The sequence below is a fragment of the Quercus lobata genome, chromosome 8, assembly GCF_001633185.2.
Source record: "Quercus lobata isolate SW786 chromosome 8, ValleyOak3.0 Primary Assembly, whole genome shotgun sequence".
Classification (NCBI taxonomy): Eukaryota; Viridiplantae; Streptophyta; class Magnoliopsida; order Fagales; family Fagaceae; genus Quercus; species Quercus lobata.
Window position 1 is genome coordinate 53,211,861 of NC_044911.1, and position 16,928 is coordinate 53,228,788.

General features: G+C 35.3%; 1 pseudogene; it reads left to right on the forward strand.

Moving 5' to 3' along the window:
* The first annotated feature begins 2,728 nt into the window (after window positions 1-2,728).
* On the forward strand, window positions 2,729-12,126 carry LOC115954952 (annotated as a pseudogene).
* Window positions 12,127-16,928: the final 4,802 nt, after the last annotated feature.

A 16,928-nucleotide genomic window follows, 5' to 3' on the forward strand; every position in this document is an offset into this window, starting at 1 on the left:
CTAGAGCATAACTAGTCAGAACTCTGATATTTATGTAATTGAAAAGATAAACTTGAAAATGATAGTATGGAAATATGGGTTGAGCTTGTGTCCAGTGGCCAGTTCCACTGGACACGCTAGGATACGAACACGTGTTTAAAATTGGACACGTGTCCGCATCTCAATGTGTCTAGTGAAACTGGCCACCGGACACAAATATCTGACATTTAATAACATACGGAAAAATCTAGGAAATATCATTTTCAAGAACCTAACAAGATGGTAGACTTTATTTCATTGACAATTATATCATTTTCAAGGTGATAGACTTTAATAACATACGAAAAATGTAATTTTTTCAAGAACCTATCAACATTCTGTTGAGAAGGTGATACATAATTGTCAATGAAATAGCTCATCTTTCTACACAAAGCTCTCCTTCCAAAGCATCACCGGAGTGGACTAAAATGAACCGAATTGGGCCGAATGAGACCAAAGTGGGGTTAAATGGATCGAATGGACTGAAGTGGACTGAATGGATTGAAATGGAACGAATGGACCTAAATGTTAGGTTGATGTCTCTTAATAAGAGCGTAGCAACAATAAAAGCTACGCTACAACTTTTAGATATTTATAGATATAGAAATATATTGTGGAATAGTTATTCCTATCTAAAATGGTTATAATAATGATTCCTTAATACACATAACACCATTTAAATTTACTATATTTCCAAAATATAAAAACTTTTCAGATGCATCATTTTGTATGAATTTCCCATAGTTATCAACCAAATTTATGAATAGAAATAATTATTCTATAATAATATTTTTTATAACCAATAATAAGATTATTATTTTTAACATAGCTCCATTCAATCTACTAAATGTGTCCTTAAAAGTTAAAATTATATTGTCATACATTTTAGTAATTGATGGAGAATAACAATTACATATCAAATTAGCTCGACAATTGATGAAGTGACTGATGTGGCAGCTCGGTCCAGCTCAGCAATTGATGTGGCAGCTTGGACCGATGAGGAGTTAGCTCAGCCTGTAGGGAATTAACATGAAATTCCCAAACCTGTGAGAAACAAAAATAGAGAAAACACACGTCAAAGAAAAATAATCACATGCACAAGATAGGGATTTGTCCACATCCACAAAGCTGCAGGGATTTCACTATTATCAGAGAAAAATACAAAGTACGGTAGTACAGTTTTTTTCTCTCTCAAAAACTACATCAAGAAAACCCTAATCACCAAAAATAATGGTTTCTATATCCTGCGCACAGGATTCACAATGGGCTACAAAATGAGCCAAAAGTTTTTCCCGGGGGCATTGCCCCCAGACCCCCAGGAGGCTTGTCCATGAGTGCTGCGACTTAGGCCTATCGGTTTAAGCCTTCGCTCCATGGACTAAGTCTCAGAAAATCTCCCATTAAAAAACCACACAACATTATTTCAGGTTGGGTTATCGTCCAAATCAAATACAACTAGACTCCACAAAGCCCAACATGGGCAAAGCATCTAAAAGCCAGCCAAGTTCACCAAGGTTAAATTCCACATTTATGGGAAGTCCTACGTATCCTCCTGTCATCTCTAAATCTCATGCCACAAACTCGGGTAATTATTGAGCACTCCTAGAGTACCATAAATATGTACTCTCCCATTTCACATAACTATAGGTCCCACTAATTAAATTTATGATGGGACCACACAATTCATATAAGAGGAGAGAGTATGCATTTATGGTACTCCTAGAGTATTCAATAATTTTTCCACAAACCCTTAGTGGATAAATTGAGATTCCTAAATTAAAGGAAAGAGACTGAGTGAGAAAAAATCCCCAAAATTTCGGAATAATTCAATCTTCAATAGCAATATAAATAACACCCATCATCAACTTGAGTTACAAGATACGCACTTACACAACTTCTTAACTCTTAACTCTCTAATTGGTTACTGACTTAAGCATTGGAAAATCCCCTTGCCGTAATTTCGATAAGTCTTTGGTATTTGGTGTAGTTGTTCTTGGATCTAATATAACCTCTGATCAGTAATAATCCACTGGTTTACCAGTTTTAATTGATTGGAACTTCCTAGGAAAATTGAACAACTTAGGAATTGCCGGATTTACTAGAACTTACAACCATATTTAAAGCAATGGGTGGTCCTTGAATGCTCCATAACCCACATGCAAAATTGTGATTTGTCTTGTTATTATGTAAACAATTACTAACCTTTGGTCAATGATAGGTAAAGAACAATTGATAATTATACTCCAATAAGACAATCCGACCATTAAATGTGTGAAAAAGAAAGAAAATTAATATTGCATGACCGTATCCAGTCTCAACAAGGCCAGCTTTGATCTCTCTTTTTTGGCCGAGGCACAAGTGACAAGAATAGTTGAACAAAACTATGATATAAAAGAAACATTTTGTTATTGTCACAATCTCACTATATATATAATCTGCCGGCTTGCTTGGTTCAAAACTGTATTGAATAACCACATTGTATGGAGGAGTCCACCTTGGTACAAATGCTTGGTTCTTTCCCTTTTTTTTTTTTTTTTTTTTTTTTTTTTTTTTTTCTAGTTATTTTATTTACTCACTTTCTTAGTAAGATCCACCCCTTTAGACCACCTCTTGCAACATACATTTAAGCTCAAAGTCCACACACACACACACACATATATATGTCTCCCATCTCCTAGTGAGGTCAAAAGGAAAACCTTTCACCATTCTAATGGCTTTCACTGGTTACCACATGGACAAAGTTGCATTTGCAATGTTGGTTGCAATCTTTGTTGCAAGAGCCAATGCTATTGATGTCTTTCTGGAATGGAATTTTGCCCTTGACAATCCCATCCAACCTGTGTCCCTAAAGCAACCTGTATAACATATTTACTAATGCTTTAAATTTCTTTGCATGTGAAAAAATATGCAAGTGTTATGTGCTTCTTTTACCATGACAATGAGATATAATGGTTGTTTGAATAGGTAATCACCATCAATGGAAAGTTCCTAGGACCCCTTATCAATACCACAACTAATGATTTTGTCCACGTAAACGTCTTCAACAACATGGAAGAGCCGCTACTCTTTACATGGTATATATAAACTCGTGTTAAGAAATAATGAATTTAATCATTTAACTATTATTCTAAATGTGATGTTATTGGTGTAGGAATGGCATACAACAATGGTTGAACTCGTGGCAGGATGGAGTGTCCGGCACAAACTGCCTAATCCTATCCGGCAAAAATTGGACTTACGTGTTCCAAACCAAGGACCAGATTGTCAGCTTCTTTTATTTCTCCTCCATCAACTTTCATAAGGCTGCTAGAGGGTTTGGACCCATATGTGTCTACAATCGTATTGTCATTGCTGTGCCTTTCCCCAAGCTAGAGGCTGAGTTTGATCTTCTTATTGGTGCACTTGGAATGGCTAGGCTATGCATGTTGGACTGAGGTGGTGCACCTGGCCTACAAACAAGAAATTCACACACATTAATATTGAATATTGAAAAGCAACCATTTCACACACATGTCCATATATTACCTTATTAGATGTATTAGTTCTGTTTGTGGTGCCTGGCAGCGAGGAGTTTCCTCCAATCTCATCTTTGCAACTTCTTCTATTATGCTCTAACTTACCACAGGCCTTGCATTACTTTAAGATGCCAGCTCTCCTACTTGTTGGCTCATTAAGTTTCGTTGCTCTCTTCTTCTTAGGTTTGCCAGATGGTCTTCTTTTGATGGGAGGCTGAATTGGGGTCACACCACTAGGTCTCCACATATTCTGTCCATTGATTGGTGATATGATTGGTTCATAGTAGGCCTTGTATGTGGAGACATGGTAACATGGGTGAACATACTGCTCAATATCTTGTCTATTGAAAAATATGCAGGTGATTGAATGAGCATAGGGTATGCCACTTATATCCAACTTCCTACAACTGCAGTGTGCTGTGGCCAAGTCAACAGTAAAACTTTGCAGACCATTTTTTACTTCAAACTAGGTCTGCCCTGCCCAATAAGCTAACCACCTACTGGCTTCCAGTTTTTCCTTGTGCAACCTCTTCAAAACCTTGGCACAAATATCTGACTCTACTCTCAGAATCTTATCTCTGTTCTCTTGAAACCTAGTCATGAGATATAGCCTGATACACTCAAGTTGCAAGCACATACAAGTACAATGAAACATTAGATATTAATTGCAACACTTGCTAAAAACAATACCAAACAATGAACCTAATTAACTGTAGGTGATCACAAAGACTTATACCATGCTAATTATAGGCTTAGACTTGAATTTAAGAATCTTACTGTTGAAACTCTCACACATATTGTTTACTATAGTGTCAGTCAAGGCATCCTTACTAAACATGTGTTTGGCCTATTTTGTTGTTGAATGAGCATCCAACCAACTGTGTGCATCAGAATTAATACCCTTCAGCTCATCCATCACCTTATCAAACTCTTCTTTATAAGTTACCTTGGCTGCCCTCCAAAATAGTTCTCTGATCAGAACACCAGGATGGTTCTTCCCGAAGTTGTTGTAGAGGTGCCTGCAGCAAATCTTATGTTCATACTATGGTCAGTTATCAATGAAAGTTTGCACCAACCCCTGTCACAAATAGTATCAAAGGAAAATATGTCTTAAAAATAGATGCAATAAGTAAATGAAGAAAAAAACAACCAAATAAAGAATAAACTACAAAACTTCTGCTGGTTTGACATAAACACCCATCTCCTATTTTGACCTATGTCTGCAAGTAACAGATTGATGAACCAAGTCCAAGAGTTCTTAGTTTCAATCTTTACAATTGCATATGCAAGTGGGAAATACTTCTCATTAGGATCTCTGCATACTGCAGTAATCAATTGCCCCCCTGACTTGTTCTTCAAATGGTAGGCATCTAAACCAATGAATGGCCTGCATCCAGCCAAAAACCCTTTCTTATAGCCCTCCAAACATATGTATAGCCTCTTAAAATAAGGCAGCCCACACATCAAATCCATCTCAGCTACTAAATCACCATTATGGAAGGTATGTACCTTCATAAGTATGGTACTACCAGGACTAGCCCTCCTTAATTCCTCACAGTACTCCCACAGCTGGTTGTACTGTTGTGTATAAGCCCCATCAACATATTCTCGAGCCTTATCCCTAACCCTACTTGCTTTTCCTGCACTTATGTTTAGGGTATACTTGTCATGGACAACCTCTTGGATGTCTCTTAACTTGATATTAGGCTGTCTTTTCACCTTCTTCATTAACTTCTTCCCAATGTATGACGAAGTACACCTAGGATTCTTATAACTTCTAGAGCAGGTGTGTTCCAATGTCAATGTTCTTAGTTGGTAGCTCCTCTCCCTTGACACATTTATTAGATAGGCAACAAACTTGCACTATTCTTGGAAGATAGCTCTTATCATTTGCAGATCATTTTTAACAAATTTAATCCCCCATCCACCATGAATTGCATAATCTGTTATAGTTTCTTTGAATTGCTTAGGTGTAGTAAACAATATATCTTTCTCAAAATAAATATGCACAGCCTTAGCCACTAGCTTAAACACAGGGAACTTCCCCACTTGCTCTTTTTTTTGTTCCCTTTCATCTCCCACATGTGTCCTGTTATTATCCTCAGACTTATCATCATTATCATACCCAAGCTCATCATCAAATGATGATTCCATAAGACTATGCAATTTCTCACTCTCGTAATTAGAGTTCATTACACCAGCACCCATTTGGCCTGGTTCATTAACATCAGCATCATCCTTACCATCCCAACTGTCACTACTATTTTCAACAAAGTCCCTAACACCATGGTTCAACTCTACATCATCTTCTAGGCCACTTCCCCCACCAATCACTTTCCACACTATCACTGCTATCACTTATATGAAAGACCTCAGGTGGGTGCTCAATCATAGGTTATTTACCTACTCTCCTCGAACCCACTTGAGAAGCAACCAGCTTAGTAGGAACATTAGCATTAACCTCAAACTCATCCTCATTGTTAAAAGTTTGATCATTAGCATACATGCCATCACTATTATAAAAATTATAAAAATCATCCCCATCATGGTCATCATGTTCACTGCCATCATCATTGTCATAATAACCTGTAAAGTCTTGCTCCAATGCCAATGGCTGCACACCCTCACTAGCATCCTGTCCTTCATCAACTAATATAGGGTCATGTATTGGGTGTTCTATATACACATGAATATCTTCATGACTCCTCACTAATTCTGTCAGGTACATGGCATCACTATCATCAACAAATCAAATGGAAGTCTGCCAGTTTTTGGTCCACTCCAGGCATTTTATACCACAGCCTGTTAACAGATATGTACCCAAAGTCCCTACATATAGTTTTTATCTCAATCTTGGACCACCTTTCAGAGTCATAATTATCAACTACATCTACTGCACCTCCCACATATTTTTGGCCATTCTCAGCAAAATGGTTACCATGATGCACAGATATACTAAATAGCTCATCCATTCTGCATGCAACATAACCCCAAAACCAATTAAACAATGCTAGTTACAAAACAAAATATATATTATTTAGAACAAAATATATATTATATTTGTACATTTTTAGACCCCTTAATACACAAACAAATTAACCTAGTTAATTAGCCAAGTGATTACTTAGTCAAATTAATCAGATCTAGGTTAACACAAATATATCATATCATTGTAAAGTGCGGAAAATAAAGAATACAACGATATGATAACCCAGGAAAACCAAACCGACAAAAAAACCTGGAGAGGATTTAACTTAGATATCCTCAAGGTAAAATGAATCCACTATGAAAGAATTGAAGTTTACACAATAGCAACTTAGACCACTAACATCTTATTACTACCTCGAGTAGGAAACTAACTACCACGACCACGTGATAGCTCCAAGTCCACAGACTACTTCTTTCTTAGATTTCCCAACAAGTACAAGCACTCCCGCTTGTTATCTTTAAGCTCTTGATTCTGCAACTAAATTGATCACCAAGCTCTCAACATCAATCTTAAAATTGGAAACCCTAAGTGTATGTAAAGGCAAACACCTCTAGATTTCACAAAAGATTCACACACACAGCATAAAGAGCAACCTCAAAACGTGGAAAATAACTATGATGTATCATAGTTATATTGTCATACATTTTAGTACTTGATGGAGAATAATTATGATGTATCAAATCAGCTCGGCAATTGATGAAGTGATTGATGTGGCAACTCGGTCCAGCTTGGCAATTAATGAAGCGATTGATGTGGCAGCTCAGACCAATGAGGTGTTAGCTTGGCCAAAGCATCCAAAAGCCAGCCAAGTTCACCAAGGTCAGATTCCACATTTATGGGAAGTCCTACATATCCTCGTGTCATCTCCAAATCTCATGCCACAAATCCGGGTAATTATTGAGTACTCTCAGAGTACCATAAATGCGTATTCTCTCATTTCACATAATTGTGGGTCCCACTAATTAAACTTATGGTGGGACCACACAATTTATATGAGAGGGGAGAGTATACATTTATGGTACTCCTGGAATATTCAATAATTTTCCCACAAACCTTAGTGGATAAATTGAGATTCCTAAATTAAAGGAAAGAGACCGAGTGAGAAAAAATCCTCAAGATTTCAGAATAATTCAATCTTCAATAGCAATATAAATAACACCCATCATCAACTTGAGTTACAAGATATGCACTTACACAACTTCTTAACTCTTAACTTTCTAATTGGTTACTGACTTAAGCATTGGAAAATCCCCTTGCCGTAATTCGGACAAGTCTTTGGTATTTGGTGTAGTTGTTCTTGGGTCTAATATAACATCTGATCAGTAATAATCCACTGGTTTACCAGTTTGAATTGATTGAAACTTCCTAGTGAACAACTTAGGAATTGCCGGATTTACTAGAACTTACAACCATTTTTAAAGCAATGAGTGGTCCTTGAATGCTTCATAACCCACATGAAAAATTGTGATTTGTCTTGTTATTATGTAAACAATTACTAACCTTTGGTCAATGATAGACAAAGAACAATTGACAATTATACTCCAATAGGACAATCTGACCATCAAATGTGTGAAAAAGAAAGAAAATTAATATTGCATGACTGTATCTAGTCTCAACAAGGCCAGCTTTGATCTCTCTTTTTTGGCCTAGGCACAAGCGACAAGAATAGTTGAACAAAACTATGATAGAAAAGAAACATTTCGTTATTGTCACAATCTCACTATACTATAGAATCTGCCAGCTTGCTTGGTTCAAAATTGCATTGAATAACCACATTGTAAGAAGGAGTCCACCTTGGTACAAATGTAAAGTTCTTTCCTTCTTTTTTTTTTGGTTATTTTATTTACTCACTTTCTTAGTAAGATCCACCCCTCTAGACCACCTCTTGCTATATACATTTAAGCTCAAAGTCCATATATATATGTGTGTGTGTGTGTGTCTCCCATCTCCTAGTGAGGTCAAAAGGAAAACCTTTCACCATTCTAATGGCTCTCACCAGTACTTACCACATGGGCAGAGTTGCATTTGCAACGTTGATTGCAATCTTTGTTGCAGGAGCCAATGCTATTGATATGTTGCTAGAATGGAATGTTACCCTTGACAATACCATCCAATCTGTGTCCCTAAAGCAACCTGTATAATATTTTTACTAATGCTTTCTTTGCATGTGAAAAAAATATGCAAGTGTTATGTGCCCTTTTTACTACGACAATGAGATATAATGGTTGTGTGAATAGGTAATCACCATCAATGGGAAGTTCCTAGGACCCCTAATCAATACTACAACCAACGATTTCATCCATGTAAACGTCTTCAACAACATGGAAGAGCCGCTACTCTTTACATGGTATATATAAACTCATGTTAAGAAATAATGAATTTAATAATTTAACCATTATTCTAACGGTGATGTTATTGGTGTAGGAATGGCATACAACAACGGTTGAACTCATGGCACAAACTGCCTAATTCTACCCGGCAAAAACTGGACTTATGTGTTCCAAACCAAGGACCAGATTGGCAACTTCTTCTATTTCCCCTCCATCAACTTCCACAAGGCTGTTGGAGGGTTTGGACCCATACGTGTCTACAATCGTATTGTCATTGCTGTGCCCTTCCCCAAGCTAGAAGCTGAGTTTGATCTTCTTATTGGTGATTGGATATTTGATAGCTATAATGTCTCTGCCTTGAAAATTTTATTCATGGTTATAAATTTTTTTCTTTCTCCGGTTTCTTTAATGCTAACTCTTTTTTTTTTTTTTTGGAACATGAAATTGTGATATAGTTGACTAGGTATAATGGAGGACAAGCAAATGGCGTTTCAGGCTATTCCTAATATCATTTTGATGAATGGAAAAGGCCCTTATGGGCATCCACTCTCAAAATCCTATGAATCTTTCAGTGTCACAAAAGGTGCATGAAAATAGAAAAGAGAAAAGATATGGGTATTTTTGGTTTCCACTTTTTTGGATATGGGTCTTTTTGAATCATTGAATTTGTTACAATTTGATGATATGTGTGACTGTGATTAGTAAACCATCACTTTCATATAGACTCATTGCTTATAATCACACATGTCATGATTATAGTAAAAGTTGTAACACAAAAGTTGTGACATAGAATTGGGCTGGTTAGGTCGGTGGCACAATAAAACCATGTATTGAGTTTCATTTGTATGTCATGGCAGGGAAGACCTATAGGTTCAGGATATTGAATGTGGGGACTGCTTTGAGCTTCAATTTTAGGATTCAAAACCATCAGATGGTGATAGTTGAAACAGAAGGATCGTACACCAATCAGATCACATTGGACTCACTCGACGTTCATGTTGGCCATTCCTACTTTGTTCTTGTCACAACATATCAAAACGAGGTTGATTATTACATTGTGGCAACTCCTAAGCTCAACAATACTGGTTCTAGAAACCTTGATGATGTGGGGGTACTACGATTTCCAATTCCATTACAAATGTTAGTGGGCCTTTGCCAGCTGGGCCTAATCCATTCGATTTGGAGTTTTCAGTGAATCAAGCTAAATCCATTAGGTAATGTACTTTTCATCTATCTTGACCCAAAAGGCTCAAACAAAAAAAAATGTCAGTAAATAGCCAATTGGATAGAACTTAGGGACAATATCTTAGATATTGTTCCTTAGGTTCTTATTTTAAAATTCAGCCATGTGATTATACTTAACTAAAAATATACTTCTATATCATGAGAAAAAAACCACATTGTTGAATTTTAAGAGAGGAACCTAAGGAACGACATTTAAATACTGAACCTAAGTTTTGCTCTAGTCAATTTTGGATCAAAAAGCTAAACAAACATGTGTGTGTCTAATTAAAGAGGTTTTTTTTTTTTTTTTTTTTTTTAGCATCACCACGCTGCTATCTTTCAAATACGTCATGTTGGTTTTGTAGAGGTCAAGAGAATGGAACCCAATTTTCGGAGTTATTTTCTTCTTTACTTTTCTTAGTTAATAATATGCGAGTTTGGGGTTTGAGTGATAATCCAATAGTATCAACATATTTAGTCGAACCCAGCTACTCTCCCTTATTTATCTAGCAAAAGAGGAAAAAGGTGTCTAGATCTGATTAGTATTCTAAATTTTATTTTTCAATTATAACTTTCTTAACATATAGTTTATCTATGTCCATGAAAAAAAAAAAAAAAAAAACTTTCATAATTGCTTTATTTTGACTGTTAAAATACTTAAACTAGTACAGTTTTCCATGTAGCTTAACATTTGGATTTCGGCACTCACAATCTCATATCCCTCATTTTATTCACAAGTAGGTGGAACATGACCGCAGGAGCATCAAGGCCTAACCCACAAGGAACCTTCAAAGTAACAAATGTGACCCTATCAAAAACCTTCATTCTCCAAAATTATGTGGCCGAGATTCAAGGCCGTCCTCGTTATGTTGTCAACAATGTGTCTTATTTGACTCCTAATACCCCGCTGAAACTTGCTGATTACTTAAAGAATGGGTCTCGCGTGTACAACCTTGATCAATTTCCGGTCAAGTCTGTCAATGATAATGCCTCATATGGAATTTCTGTCGTTACTGGGAATCACAAGGGGTGGATAGAGCTTGTTTTTAAGAATCATTTGGATGTCATGGATTCTTGGCATTTCGATGGTTTTGGGTTCTATGTTGTTGGGTAAATGTGATACGTATCATTGGTGAAATTGATCTATTTTATGGTTTAAATTAAATATTACATATATATATATATATATATCATGATTCATGTGTTGGAAAATTATAGTTTTATATATAGAAAATACGTTGGAAACAACTCGTGTCATAATCCTAATATGGTTGACTATGCATTGTGGAGAAAAAATTACACGTCCGAGTGATAAACAACTACATTAGAATTGTGACAAAAAAGTTGTGGTTTTAGAAGAACTCGTTTATATATGTCGTTAACAATCGTACAAACGGTATTTCATTACCTTAATTGTTTGTTTGCATGTTTAGGTTTGGCAATGGAGAATGGACAGAAGAGTCTCGCAAGACTTACAACCTTTTAGATCCTGTTGTTTGATCCTCTGTACAAGTGTACCCGGGAGGATGGAGTGCAGTTTATGCATTCCTAGATAACCCAGGAATGTGGAACTTAAGGTCACAAAACTTGAAAAATTGGTACTTGGGTCAAGAACTCTACCTCAGAGTTCATGATGATGAGCCTAATCCTGCCAAAGAGCGCCCACCACCTCAAAATCTCCTTCAATGAGGTAATTAGTGCATTTTAATAAGCTCATCCTTTGGTTTTTAATATAAACATTATTCCTTATGGTACTTGTTAAATTACCGGTTGTGTCAAAAGTTTAAACTATTGAGATATAGTAAATTTAATCATTTAACTGCATAGTTCTAATAGTACTCTAGCTTAGTCACACTCATCATTATTGTTTCGACAATGATCTCTTTTGTGGTTACCTATTTACAGGTATTTATGATGATCCTCATTCTCTTCCTCCAGCAAGTCCACCATCTCAGGTTGCAGGGTAGACGATATATAGTGATTAGACCCATTCCTATTCAGTCTTGATGCAATAATGCCTATGTATAATCATTGTAACCTTGTAATTGAATCCATCATTTTGTCTGGTACCGATATTCTGCGAAGTTTGATAATAATTTTTAATTTTAACAAAATACTATTCGGTTTCTCGATCATGACAACTATGAGAATGCTATATTTTCTTTACTTCAATTTTACTTCAATTTAGACCGTGCCCGAGAAACTACTTATCATTTATTCATGTGGATTTTCAAGAAGAATAGGTACAAGTTGAAGTTCCTTAATTATGTCTAATTGAAAGATTTTACTGAGCAGTGAACTACTGCAGGGCAAGAGTTCTTAGGCCATTGAATTAAGCTAATGTGATCATCTTATATCATGCTCTATTTAGAAAGGAAACGAATGCTAGGATTTACTTTGAAAACATGGAACTTGTCTTTTTAAGAGATTATTTTTATTTTTGTTTCGGAAGAAACTAATTAGGTCCAATTCAGTCCATTTAGGTAAATTTAGGTCCATTCGTTTCAATTCGGTCCCATTCAGTCCATTTAGGCCCACTTCGGTCAATTCTGTTGGATTTGGTCCACTTTAGTCCCATTCAGTCTATTTTGATCAAGTTCGGTCCATTTTGGAGTAATTGGGCTTTAATTTAATTCTTTTTTGTAGGTTTCCCTTTCAGTTTTTGGATAAAAAATTTATTTATTTTCCTTTAATTTTTGAGTTGAAAAGTATGAAATTTTATTCTATTTGGGCCCATTTCTTTAGTTTTGGGCTAAAAAATACAAACAAAATAGGCATTAGAAATTAGACATATAAGTCCTAAAAAGTAATAAAATGATAAATATTCAAAAAATTCAAGTTTCAATAGTATATGTGTTATACGTATATTTGGAAAGAAAAAAAAACTATAATTCTAAACTCATATAATAATTTAGACTTAATATAACATGTTACATTTGTTCCATGGAAATAGAGTGTATATTTTTTTTTAAAAATAGATATTTTAAAATTAGTCAACTGATTATGGTATATTAAAAAAAAATCATTTTAATAACATATTCTCCATTCATATATAAAAATATTATAATTGTGTAATTTAAATATTTTTATTAAGTTACGTTTTTCATATATAAATATATATATATATATATTGTTGGAGCATTTTAATATTAATTAATTAAAATGGATTTATATTACAACATAAATGTAAAAATGTTGGAGTTAATATAGAAGATAAGGGGTTAGTGGAATATTTAATCCCACATTGAAAAAGAAAGAAACTCTTTTATTCTTTTTAAATGTGGTGATTAATGGGTTAATTTGTATTGATTTAGATATTAAGCTAAATACGTGCATAAGTGAAAGGTGAAGGGGGGAGGTTATCCACCCAATAACTTGTTATAGAATTCATATTTTAAAAATCTCATTGTTAAATTATATATTTTATATGTTCTTAACATTCATGTTAATTGGATGTTATTTACCACTCGATCCATAAACTCATCTTTTATACATTATTTTAAATTACAAAAATTTGAATTTAAACAATTGATTGATGATATAACTATTAATTTTTGATCACCTTGAAATTTTACAAACATGGAGAATATACGAAGATAATATAATTTAACGGTGAATTTGTCAAATTTTGCATCCAATTAAAAAATATTGAATGATGTAATATTACTTAAAATTATACTAGGTATAGTTTGAACCCAGCCCTATATACATGGACAAAATTTAGCTACAAAATTGGTTGTAGCCTAAGGTTACAATTTTACTCAATATTATTAACATTATTATATATTTCAAAAATTTAACCGTTGGATTGCATGTTCGTCGCATCCAATTAAAAAATATTGAATGATGTAACATTACTTAAAGTTATACCAAGTGTAGCTTGAACCCAGCTCTATATATATATGGACAAAGTTTAGCTACAAAATTGGTTATAACCTAAGGTTACAACCTTACTCAATATTATTAACATTACTATATATTTCAAAAATTTAACCGCTGGATTGCATGTTCTTTACGCTCTTAATACACATATCAAATTTTATACCAATCGGATATTATTTACTATATGATCTATAAAATTATATTTTATGCATAATTTTAAACTACAAAAACTTGTAATTTGAACAATTTATTGATGACATAGCTTTTGATCTTTAATTTTCTAGAAATTTTGCAAGCATGAAGGATTTAAGAAGAAAATGTAATCCAATAGTGAATTTGTCAAAATTCACTTTCAATAAAAATATATTGAGTAAGGTTATAGCCTAAGACTATAACCAATTTTGTAGCTAAACTTTGTTCTATATATATTAAAACTTTTTTAACATCATTTTCATCTAGGATTATGTATTAAAAAACATAAGGGAATTTTTTTTTTTTTTGAGAATTAAATACCAGGAGTTTACATAGCATATTAACTTTTTGTTTTTAACCCCCCCCCCCCCCCCAAAAAAAAAAAAAACTTTTTGTTAAGAGCAGAACTTTTTTAATCTCTTTTTCAACTAGGATTATCAGATTATGTATTTTAAAACATAAGAGGATAATTTTATATATATATATATATATATATAGAATTAAATAAGAGGAGTTTACCTAGTTTTAACCTTTTGTAAATCACTCATGTACCCCACATTTTATTTGGTATGTGTTAATTCAATTTAGTTATTCAATCCCTTCTTCAATAAACTGTACTTTTATAACTTTAATCGCTAAAGTCAAAAGCCCATCTGTAGTTTCAGAATTCCGCCTCATTTCTCTTTGTAATGTCATTTATAAAATTGTATCTAAGGTTGCTTCAAATAGGCTCAAAAGAGTCTTTCCCCTTATTATTTTTGACTCACAAAGTGCTTTCCAATCTAATAAATCTATTTCAGATAATATTTTGGTGGCTTTTGAGCAAGGCGTATGACAGGGTGGAGTGGCGTTTTCTGGTGGAAATTATGAGGAAGATGGGGTTTTGTGATAGTTGGCTGAATCTCATCCATGAGTGTATTAGCACAGTGTCCTACTCAATCTTGGTAAATGGGGAACTTAAGGGTGAAATTTTCCCTTCTAGGGGAATTCGCCAAGGGGACCCATTGTCACCATATTTGTTCTTATTATGTTCGGAAGGGTTGAATAGAATGATTCAGAAGGCTGCAAGGGAAGACATTATTAGAGGCTTTTCATTATGCAAAAATGGTCCAAAGATTACTCACTTATTTTTTGCAAATGACAGCTTATTATTTTGCCGTGCAAGGAGGGAAGATTTACAAGCCATCCAAAACATCCTAACTAGCTTTGAGCATGCATCCGGCCAGAAAGTAAACCGTGAGAAGACAACACTTTTCTTTAGTAAAGCTGTGTCCGATGATATGAAGAGAGAAATTATTGATTTTCTAGGGGTTGCAGAAATAAAGGAGTATGAGAAGTACCTTGGGCTGCTTGCTATTGTGGGGAAAAATAAAAAGGCAAGCTTAAATTACTTCAAGGAAAGGGTGTGGGCAAAACTTCAAGGTTGGAAGGAGAAACTAAGCAGGAAGAGAAGTCTTACTAAAGGCAGTGGTTCAAGCGATCCCTACTTTCGCAATGAGTTGCTTTAAATTGCCGGTAGGTTTGTGCAAAGAGATTGAAATGCAAATAAGAAAATTTTGGTGGGGTGAGCGTGGTGGCCAAAGGAAAATCCATTGGAACAGTTGGGAAATTCTGTGTAAATCGAAATCCGAGGGAGGAATGGGATTCAAGGATTTGGTTAGGTTTAATGAAGCTATGTTGGCAAAACAAATTTGGAGATTACAAACTGAGAAGGAGTCCCTATTGTACAAGGTTTTTAGCACCAAGTATTTCTCTTTAGGCTCGGTTTTTGAAGCAAGAAGCTCCGCAGGTTCGTTTGCTTGGCAAAGCTTGCTTAAAGCTAGGCATGTCATTGAAAAAGGAATGTTGTGGAGAGTTGGGGATGGCACACAGATTCGGGTGTTCCATGATAAATAGATTCTTGGATGTTTCCCAACTGGAGCTATATCATGCACACTAGGCTTTGAGGATGATTCCACCGTTTCCTCACTTATTGAACAAACCACAATGGAATGGGAAGGAGAGTTGATTGATCTCAAAATTGCACCATTTATGGCTCAAAAAATAAAAGCCATTCCTCTATGTAGATCAGTGATGAGGGACTGCATAGTGTGGCCGCAAACTAGGGACGGTAACTACTCAGTAAAGACAGGTTATCAGTTGTTGGGAGAGTTAGAAAACAGAGAGGAGGCTTCGAGGTCAAACAGCAACAACTAGAGAAGTTTTTGGAAGGGAATTTGGAAGATGCGGATTCCAAATAAAATAAAAAACTTCTGTTGGTGAGCTTGTACCGAGTCCCTCCCAACTTTGGCGAACTTACATCGGCGCAATGTTGTCACCTCTCCTTTGTGCAACAGTTGTGGTATGAGCGGAGAAACCATATTGCATGCACTATGGGAATGTGACCAAGTTCAGGTTTGCTGGGGTTGTGCTTTTAATAAAGTAAGACAAGCTCAGATGCAATTAGGCTCCTTCAATGATCTGGTGTTCGCCGTAAGACAATATGAGCAAGACCTGGAACTGTTCACGGTGATTGCATGGTTCGTTTGGTGTAGACGAAATAAATGTCACTTCAAGGAGCAATGCTTGCCACCTAAGAAGATATTGGATGCAACAGAATCAGTTTTAAAAGAATTTTAAGACAGACCCGAGACCAGGATAGTGAGACTACAGCCACAGCCATAACGCTGGTCACCAACTGAACCTGGTATATACAAAGCAAATTACGACGGGGCATACTTTGCGGAGGAAGAAGCAGCAGGAATCGATGTCGTAGTGAGGAATGAACTGGGACAGGTG